This window comes from Lynx canadensis, chromosome B1, assembly GCF_007474595.2.
Source record: "Lynx canadensis isolate LIC74 chromosome B1, mLynCan4.pri.v2, whole genome shotgun sequence".
In the NCBI taxonomy this organism is placed as follows: Eukaryota; Metazoa; Chordata; class Mammalia; order Carnivora; family Felidae; genus Lynx; species Lynx canadensis.
The window spans coordinates 79,715,447-79,723,906 of record NC_044306.2 but is presented as its reverse complement, the minus strand read 5'-3'; positions in this window follow the sequence as shown (position 1 = coordinate 79,723,906).

Here is an 8,460-nt window from a genome sequence, read left to right as displayed (position 1 = left end):
AAACTGTGAGATCATGACCTGAGCTGAAACCAAGAGTCAGATGCTTCACAGACTGAGCCACCCAGGTGCCCCAACAAATTATAACTTTTGACGTACATGCTGAACTTTTTAGTAGCACTGGGCCCTCTGGTTTTCATGTGGTTAGGCATGTCATTGTGGACGCACCATGGAGGATGATAAATATTGACCAACACTTGAGAAGTTCATTAGCAACTTTTTTAAGAAATGGGAAATCAGTACTTGATTTCTTATTAAACATGCATTCTTTCAGCTCATTCCTGCCAAAAGTTATCTTCTGTACAAAAAAAAAAAAAGTTACCAATCAGTAAAGTACTTACATAGTCATACATTTGTACAACACAATAAAGGACAAATGACTGTAGGTGTGGAGTTTGGATTACTCTATGTTCGATAGCAGCTCTACTCACCCTCATTTTCTTTTATACCTTACACTCAACCTGTAAGTGTTTATGCTTCATGTTGTCTCCGATAGCCAGACAACTTCACTCATCTTGCAGGTTACTGCATGGGCCATTCTATTGACACATCAAATAGCCAGCAAGAGTAGCAGTGTAAAACCACTTCTCCTATGGCCACTGGAAGGAGTAACTGTCCCCACCTGATCATATTCCTGGGGGGGGGGGTTCATTGTACCCACAGGTGCCCTTTATGTGGTTCTTGAAAGTGTGTTGGTTACACTGCTTCTGGAAAGGTCAGTAAAAGAGGTACGTTATCCTTAGTCACCTTTCAGGTTTTCTACTTGTCAAAGTAAGAACTCTGTTCACTGCTTATGTGTCTCATGTACTACTAGATGAGACCATGGCTGGAGACTAAATACAGGGTAGAGGTCCAGGAATCCATCTTGGCTTAGTTTTTTTTTAAAAATCTTTTCAATGCAATTATTTATAGTAAAACTCCATTTAAAAATGACACATCTGGGGCAGTGGGGTGGCTCGGTAAGTTGAGCATCTGACTCTTGATTTCAGCTCAGGTCATGATCTCACAGTTGTGAGATGGAGTGCCGCATGGAGCTTTACGTGGAGCCTGCTTGAGATTCTCTCTCTCCCTCTCCCTCTGCCCCTCCCCTGCTCACATGCATTCTCTCTCTCTCTCTCTCCCTTTCTCTCTCTTGCTTTCTCTCAAGAAAAAAAAGTAAAAAAAAAAAAAAAAAAAAAAAAAAAAAAAAAAAAAAAAACATTCAGGGGAAAATTGTAAAAGGGAGGGGATTCCAAAAGTGTAAAGCAGGCCAGTTACAGTCAAAGGGGGATATAATAGTCAGGGTTCCACAGAGGAACGGAACCAACAGAATATGTACAAAATATGTACAGATATAGATGAGGAGATTTATTGTAGAAATTGGCTTGTGTGGTTATGGGGACTCAGAAGTCCCCCGTCTGTCATCTACAAGCTGGTGAATCAGGAAAACTGGTGGTGTGTAATTCGGTCTGAGAACCAGGGTGAGGGCTGTTGGTGTAAGCCCTGGAGTTTGAAGCCCCAAGAATCAGAAGCCCCAGTGGCTGATGTCCAACACCTGAGGGCAGGAAAAGATGGATGTCTCAAATGAAGAAGAGAGACAGGGAATTTGCCCCTCTTTTGCCTTTTTGTTGTAATTGGGCTCTCCATGAATTGGATTGGATGATGCCTGCTCATGTTGGTGAGGGTAGATCTATTCACTCAGTCTACTGAATCAAATACTAATCTCTTCCAACACCCTCATGAACACATCCTGAAATAATGTTTAACCAGCTTTCTGGGCATCCCTTAGCCCAGTCAAGTTGGCACATAAAACCATCAGAGAGGACTTAAGGTCATGTGACTTAGAGCTAAGTGATCAAAGTTGATAACCTAATGGCTTGTTTGTCCAGTGTGTGCCATGGGCTGCTAGATTTTCTCTCAGAACATAAAGGAGGAGGGTGTTACTGTTTTTTGTTTTATCTTCACCAAATAACTAATTACAAATATGCCCCACAATTTCCATGAAGGTCCACTGCCAATTATCCAGTTCTAGATAGGCCAATCTAGCAGGCACTGGGTCTAGTATTATTTAATCAGTCTAGGTATTAATTAATCTTTGAGTGCAAGGGGAAAAACCCTGATTCTGGCAACTTAAGCAAAAAGGCATTTCATTTGAAGTATGTGGGATGCTAAAGGAAACTTGAAAACCAGCCTTGGAATGAGTAGCTGGGTAGACTGCCAGGCAGCAGGTCTCTTGACAGTCGTGGCTGGAACAGATGAACTTTGTTTTTTCTGTCAGTTTTTTACTATGCTTCAAAGTCCTGGGAAAAAGAGTCTGGTTGGCTGAGTTTAGGGCATGTACCCTGCCCTTGGCAATGGCAGGCTTAAGAGGAAGGATTAGCAGGAGACTCCAGGGATCTCTTTGGATTCCCTAGTATGAGCTAGGCCCATGAATTTTACCAAGACTATGTGCTATGTGGGAAAATAATTACTCAGGTGAAAGTCACGGTGCTTTTGGCAAGTGAGAATAAAGGCTCAGCATCCAAAGATCCCAGTATCTACCACTACAGCAAAAAAAAAAAGTGATCATATTAAAAAAAAAAGTTTATTTGAGGGAGAAAGAGAGAGAGAGAGAGACAGAGTGCAAGTGGGGGAAGGGTAAAGAGAGAGGGAGACAGAGAATCCCAAGCAGGCTCTGCACCATCAGCACAGAGCCAGATGTGGGACTTGAACCCACAAACTGTGAGATCATGACCTGAGCCAAAATCAGGAGCTGGGTGCGTTAACCAACTGAGCCACCTAGGCACCCCCAAGAGTGATTATTTTAATGGCGTCAAAGCCTGAGTACTTATAAATATGTTGAGTTGGTATGTGCTGATTTATTTTACTATTTTCCAATTGTTAGATTGCTTCCTTTTTTGCCTTTCTTTCCTCCCTGCAATAAATAGCCCTAAGCATATACATTAAAATATATACATATATTTATAAATAAATATATATATATATATTTATATATATTTAGGGCAAATTATTAGGTCTGGAAATATTGGGTCAAAAGATAACAGTATTTAAACTTTTTTCATTTTCTATTTTACTGAAGTGCCAATGAACTCTGAGGGTATGCCTCTAATCATTCTAGATTGGCTTTCCAGTGCCTTCTAGATTGGCCTATCTAGAACTGGATAATTGCCCGTTTGAAGGTCACCCTGTGGAAACCTCTCTCTGAGTCATATCAGGGTCATTTGTGGTGCTGGGAAAAGCATACTGTTTAGAGCTCTCCTCTTTCCTTCTGACATTTTTTATATATATTGCTATCTGGATAAAATGAAGTGCAAGGTCTCTGCTTTGGTCAATTGATTCACATACTACAGAAAAGAGGGCAGCGTTTGCCTTAGGGATCTGTGGGCAGTGGGGAGTGCCTACTGATATAAGTCAGCATATATATAATATGATATACCCAGCCCCCTCTTCTCCATGCAAAGTCTCTCCAAACCTGGGGGCAGGAAAAGGAGTCATTTCACTATGACAGGGCGCTCCACTTGACCCACATCTTCATGAGCCAGGTTCTTCTAACTCCAAACTTGAGAAGAGTCCTAGATTTCTTCAGAGGATTTTCATTCAAATGTGAGAGAATTGGAAAATCCCGCCTTCCTTCCCTGTCACACCCATTCCCCATTTCCCTACCCCAGTTCACTGGGAATGTCTGCTTCTTAGCCAGGCTGCCAGGCTGGCTGGATTAAGCAGCAATGTGCTTTGTGTTATCATTGTCCCTCTGTCGCTTATTCCCCATGGCTGGAGTACACCAGACTGTAGATGCCTCGAGATTAGGAACTGTCTCACCTTGGCATTCCTTGCAGAAGTTTCCACAGTGCCTTGCTCTTTCCAGGTACTCAATATTTGCTGAATAACATTAGGTAAGTGGAATAGTTCTAGTATTTTCTTGGGGTCCCAATTTCTTCCAAGTTTTGTCTCAAAGTGCTGGAAAAGGTGAGCATCCTCTAAAAACAATCAGGAAAGCCTGGAGGGGTTCTAAACCCATGCTCAATGTTCTGGGGGAAAGAAGCTAAGCCTGGTGCAGATGCAGATGGATGGGCACTCGCTCCCTCTTCAAGGACTGTATCCCTTCCCATAGTGCTCCAGCCACATGGCCTTTTTCAGTTTCTTGAACTAGCTCTTTGACAAAGCTTTCACTGGGCATGTTTTTTCCCACTTTAGATCATATCCATGTTACCTGAACCCATTGAACTCCTCATCCTTCAGATCTGGATCAGTTGTTAATTCCTCACTAACATCTCAGAAAAGGCCATATTCCTACTACATATAGCATCATGTACAGTTCTTTCCTAGCACTTATCAGTGATTTCATTTAATATTTATATTTGTAATTATTCGATATATTCTTTCTCTCTGACTGGAGACTATTAATTCATGAAGGCACAAAATGTTCACTTGCACAAAAGTGCTTGTTTTGTTCACTACTGTCTTCCTAGTTCTAGGGTCCTCCCTGGTATATAGTGAGTGCTTCGTAAACATTGGAGGCATGAGTAATAGTTTCTCCACAGCACATACATGTACCCACTGCACTCCTGGAAGACACAGAGTGTATTAGAGCTTCCCATAGAAACAGAACCAACCAATGGGATGTATAAAAACATGTTTACTGTGTATAAATAGATATATTATTTTTATTGTGGTAAATACATATAACATAAAAGCTACCATTTTAGCCATTTTAAGCATACAGTTTAGCAGGATTAAGTATAATCACATTGTTGTTCAACCATCACCATTATATTTTATAGATTACTAGTTGACAAACCTGTTGTGTAGCATCCTCGAATCTTAGTGGTTCAACCCACCTTGAGCTCAAAGCGTCTCTACATGCACTCCCAAGAAGTCCTATGATCTGGCATTTGCAAGCTGAAGAACCAGAAAGCCAGTGGTGTAAGTCCCAGTCTGAGTCTGAAGGGGAGAGACCCAGGAGCACCAATGTCTGACGGTAGGAGAAGATGGACGTCCCAACTCAGAGAGAGAGAGAGAGAGAGAGAGAATTCACCTCCCTCTGCCTTTTTCATTCCAGCCCCTGATGGACTAGATGCTGGCCACCTGCGTTGGTCACCCCCAGCACAAAGAGTGGCTCCACTTGGGTGGCCCAAGCTATTTGGCACTACCCCCACCTCTGCCTCAATGACCAGTTTTAACTGAGATAGGGCATGGCAGTCCTCTAAACAGGCTTGATGCCCAGATTGAAGTAGTTGTGATAGGGGGGCATCTTTCCAGTGTAGAAAGTGGCATTGTTTTTAGGTAAATCTGGAAACAGTGAAGCCATTTGATTCTCACAAAGGAAACTTCCAAAGGGCTGAAGTCAATACTCAGCTGGGGCAGAGCTGAGAAAATCACAGACAAATGAGCTGGAGTGGTGATAAATCTGCAGAAGCCTATCCCCGCTCTTCAGGGAGGATTTTAGTGATATGGTCCAATAATTTCTTGTTTATACTATTTTGGCACCTCCCCCCATACTTGTGAGAGAAAACAGCCTAATACAGTTTGGAAGACACCCAAAGATTTATCTTATATTTCCTCTCATTATATCATTTATGTTTCGCCATAGCAATAATTTATGTACCTCACTCATATAGGTGTCAGCCTGCAGCAGAGACTGCTAGGTTCCTGCTCAAAATCTATTGTCCTTTTTCTCTTTGTAAGAAAATACGGTTTCTTTCAGCACATGTTTTTGGAGTGCCTGGTGGCTCAGTTGATTAAGCCTCCGTCTTCGGCTCAGGTAAAAACCTCATGGCTTGTGAGTTCGAGCCCCACATCAGGCTCTCTGCTTTCAGCACAGAGCTCCCTTTGGATACTCCGTCTCCCTCTCTCTCTGCCCCTACCCCACACCTTCAAAAATAAATAAACATTTTTTAAAAGACCATATTTTTCTCTTGCAGCGAAGTGTGGCCATGTGACTAGGTTCTGGCTAATGATACAAAAAACAAAAATGTCTAAGACCTGCAGGAAGGCTGAAAACAGTGCTGACTCAGTTTGGGGGAAGGCACTCTTATCCTTTCCCTTCCTTCACAGAGGGAGCTGTAGGAGCCACCTTGTGTTATGAAGTGAAACGGATTGGAACCCAATGCTTCCCTGGGGACCCTGGAATCACGTTAGGCTATTTACTTCTGGACTTCTTTTACATGAGAGAGAAATAAATTCCTTGTGGTCTAAACTACTGTTATTTTGGATTTTCTGTTATAATGTGTCTGGACCTAATTTTAACTGACTCACCCTGAAACATATCCAAAGAATAGAGTAGAACCCTTATTTGAACTTTATAGGTGGCAACTTTGTTACTCATCAGGGAAAGACAACATGGTATGTAGAGGAACCTACATAAAGGGAAGGTTTCATCTGTATTAACCTCTATTTTATCTAGACTAGAACCTGACCAATTTGCATTGTTTCAAATCCTTATCTAATCCAGGCACTGAGCAAAGCCTAAAAATGCTTACCTGACACACAGAGTTGAATGTCTCCTAGGCACCTAGAGCTTAATGAGTCTGAAGCTGAAATTGATCTTGTCCATCCCACTCAACACATCAACTTCTTATCCCCTGTTTTCCTTTCAGTGAAATGTTCAGTAAAGTTCATCTCCACCCATCTAACCTATCATGACAGGAGCCTGGGGGCCATCTTTGACACTCTCCTCATTTCTGCACTGTTACTTAGAGGGTGAAGCTATGCCATTTCTTGCCCAGACAACTCCAAAAGCCTTCCCTCTGGACTCCACACAGGAGCTATAGAGAAAACACAAACAAGATCACATTATCATACTAAAAACTCTTCAAAGACTCCCAATAGCATTATGGTACAATCCAAAATCCTCATATGGCCTATGAGGCTCTGTGTGGTGTGGCCCCTGCCTATCCTCCACCACCTGTGTTGGCCTGAGCCAGTATCTCTCAACGACTATGCTTCAGCTGCCTAACCTCTTTTAGTCTCTTGAATATACGACTCTCTCTCATTCCAGAGGCTAGCAGAGGCTGGTTCTCTGCCTGGACTACTCTGTTCTCAAAGCCCCCTGTTTAATGGTTAACTCCTACTGATTCTTCTGGTCACTGATTAAATGACCAGAAGTCATTGTCTTCCTGACCTTACTCCCGATTTATATCAGGCTCTCAATTAGAATCTCTCACACATCCTTTACTCTAACTGTACGGCACTTTAATTTTAAATTAGATATATATTTGTGTGTGGTTTTGTGTTTTGTTTTGTTGTGTTGTTGCTGTTGTTTGGTACCATGCCAATTTCCCTCTAGAGAACAAAAGCACAGTGAGGATAGACACTGTTTTGTATTCTGCTGTATCACCAACACCTAGTATGGTTCGTAATACATATAGAAACTTCACAGATATTTGTGGGAAGAATGAATTGATTAATGAACAAAATTGGGGCCTAGGAACTCTGGAGCATCTGCTTTTGTGATCACTTTCCTTGAATTCTGTCTTACATGGTTTAATGCTATGATTTTAGGAGGACAGGTTTCCCTGCCCCCCCCCCCCATTTTTCACATACTGGTGGAATGTAATCTTCATCTCTGCCTCCTCCTGACCATCAGCATTCTTGCTTTCAGCAGGTGCTTTACAAAAACAAAAATTACTATGAACAAAAATTTTATTAAGTTTTCTCAACCAACTTGCACTTGCAGCATCATTGTCTCCATGCCATGGATGGTAAGCCTGAGATTTAGAGATTTTCCTTTGCCAAGCTGGTACAACTACTAAGTAGGGAAGCTGAGTAGGAGCTCCTAAATTTCTTTTTTTTTTATGTTTATTTTTATTTTTGAGGCGGGGGAGGGGCAGAGAGAGAGGGAGACACAGAATCTGAAGCAAGCTCCAGGCTCTGAGCTGTCAGCACAGAGCCTGACGTGGGGCCTGAACTCACAGACCTGGAGATCATGACCTGAGCCAAAGTCGGACACTTGACTAAGCCACCCAGGTGCCCTGGAGCTCCTAAATTTCTTTAGGAGAAATGGTACCATTGTACCATAAGGGTTTCCCTTACTTGGCCATACTTCTCATTCATTCCACAGTTACTGATCATTTCTACCAGGCCAGGTACAAGGTGTAACTGAATAAAACTAATTAGGGCCTTCCACTCTTGGTGATCATTGGTAGAGCTATTTAGTATTAAGATTTACAAAAATTTTTTTAACGTTTATTTATTCCTGAGGGAGAGAGAGAGTGTGTGAGTGGGAGAGGGGCACAGAGAGAGGGAGACACAGGATCTGAAACAGGCTCAAGGCTCTGAGCTGTCTGCACAGAGCCTGGCGTGGGGCTCGAACCCATGAACCATGAGATCATGACCTGACCCGAAGCCGGACACTTAACCAACTGAGCCATCCAGGCGCCCCCTTTTTTTTAAAAAAAAAAAATTTAATGTTGAATTAAGATTTATATTCACCTGCTGTTTAAATTGTTTTGGGGAGTGTGTGTATGTGTGTGTGTATGTGTAAAG